Source organism: Gossypium arboreum, chromosome 9 (assembly GCF_025698485.1).
Source record: "Gossypium arboreum isolate Shixiya-1 chromosome 9, ASM2569848v2, whole genome shotgun sequence".
NCBI lineage: Eukaryota > Viridiplantae > Streptophyta > Magnoliopsida > Malvales > Malvaceae > Gossypium > Gossypium arboreum.
This window is the reverse complement of record NC_069078.1, coordinates 64,566,331-64,568,336: the sequence shown is the minus strand read 5'-3', so window position 1 is coordinate 64,568,336 and position 2,006 is coordinate 64,566,331. Positions and strand designations below refer to the sequence as shown.

At 36.1% G+C, this 2,006-nt stretch overlaps 1 non-coding gene across 1 annotated transcript; it reads left to right on the top strand.

The window, feature by feature from the left end:
- The first annotated feature begins 1,230 nt into the window (after positions 1–1,230).
- Positions 1,231–1,337, top strand: LOC128280986 (small nucleolar RNA R71). The gene has a single exon (XR_008271203.1). It is a non-coding gene; the product is annotated as a small nucleolar RNA R71 (small nucleolar RNA).
- The last annotated feature ends 669 nt before the right edge of the window (positions 1,338–2,006 follow it).

Below are 2,006 nucleotides of genomic sequence, written 5' to 3'. Positions count from 1 at the left end.
TTCCCAAGACCTAATTACTTAAACATTATATAGGGCATGACATTAATACTAGCCCCTAAATTAGCCAAAACATTATTAACATTTAAACTACCAATTAAACAAGGAATAATAAAACTCCTTTGATCTTTCGATTTGTTGGGTAGTTTATTTTGCAAACTAGCTAGCAGACTGCATTTAGCTCTACGTGTGACGAATCATCTAACTTCTGTTTGTTTACCAAAAGCTCCTTTAAAAATTTAACGGAATTAGGCATCTGTGAAAGAGTTTCAATAAACGATAAGTTAATATGTAACTTTTTCAAAAGTTTAAGAAATTTACCAAATTGTTCATTTGTGTGGTCTTTCTTTGTCACGTTGGGATATGGCATACGAGGTTTATATTCCTTACCGACTGGTTTCTGCTCATTCTAGCTTACCTTAACCTTACATTTACTTACCATACTTTCTTGCCATGGTTTTGGTTTAGATTCAACTAACCCTTTTTCATCTCGCACAGTGATTGCATGAAGTTGCTCCCTTGGGTTAGTTTCGGTATTACTAGGCAAGCTACCTTGTGGCCTTTCTGAGATGAGCTTGGCAAGTTGACCTATTTGGTTCTCGAGCCCTTGAACTGACACTTGTTGATTTTTAAGTGTTTTTTTGGTATTTTGGAATCGAGTTTCTGACACCAGAATAAACTTCGTCAACATATCCTCAAGGCTCGACTTTTTCTCTTGTTGGTAAGGTGGTTGAAAGCTTGAAGGGGGTTATGGTCTTTAGTTTCCCTGACCACCCCAAGAGAAATTGGGATAGTTCCTCCAACTTGCATTATAAATGTTACTGTAAGGATTATTCTAAGGTCTAGAATTATTACCATATAGTTGATTTTTCATTTTTTGTGCTAGGACCGTAGGGTAAATATTTTGGATTGCTTATTCCTCCTCAATTTGCATCGCACTGCACCACCGGATATACTTGCGTAGAAACACATAAACCATCAATTTTCTTATTTAATTATTCTACCTGATTTGATAACATGGTGACTGTATCAAGGTTAAAATCACCGCTTACTTTTGTCGGCTTCGTCCTCATAACTTGCCACTGATAATTGTTCAGTGACATCTCCTCTATAAACTCATAAGCCTCTTCGGGCGTTTTATTATTCAGAGTACCACTGGCAGCTACATCGATCAATTACCTAGTTAAGGGATTCAAACTGTTGTAGAAGGTTTGAACTTGTAGCCATAGAGGTAACTCATGGTGAGGGCACCTTCTCAATAAGTCCTTATACCTCTCTCATGCATCATATAAGGTCTCTAAATCCATTTGTACGAAGGAAAATATATCATTCCTCAACTTAGCTATCTTAGTCAATGAAAAGTACTTCAATAGGAATTTCTCGGTCATTTGATTCCATGTAGTGATAGAACCTCGTGGCAAGGAGTTCAACTACTGTTTAGCTTTATTTTTCAACGAGAAGGGAAACAATCGTAGGCGAATGGTGTCGTCAAAATGTCGTTAATCTTGAAAGTGTCACAGAATTCTAGAAAATTAGCCAAATGAGTATTTAGATCTTTATCTTGCAAACCATCGAACTGAACAAACTGTTGAATCATCTGAATGGTGTTCAGCTTCAGTTCGAAATTATTCACAGCAATGGAAGGTCTCACAATACTCGATTCAGCCCCAGTTAAAGTGAGCTTAGCATAATCGTACATAGTATGAGAAGCAGGATTTGGATTTGCAGGATTCGCAGCAACCACAAGAGGTAGCTGATTATTCTGATTTTCAGCCATCTCTTCAGTAATAAAAATAACATCCTTCTACTCTTCTACTATACTTTGTTTACTCTGTCTTGCTTCTGTATGATTTCTGCAAGCTGTACTTTCAATTTCGCTATCAAATAGAAGTGGTCCCGATGGGTTTCTTCTAGTCATAAACTAAAGGAACCTGTAAGAAGCAAATACAAGAAAAATTAGAAAACAAAAATTAAACTAAAAATAAAAAAATAAAATGCAATAAAAATAA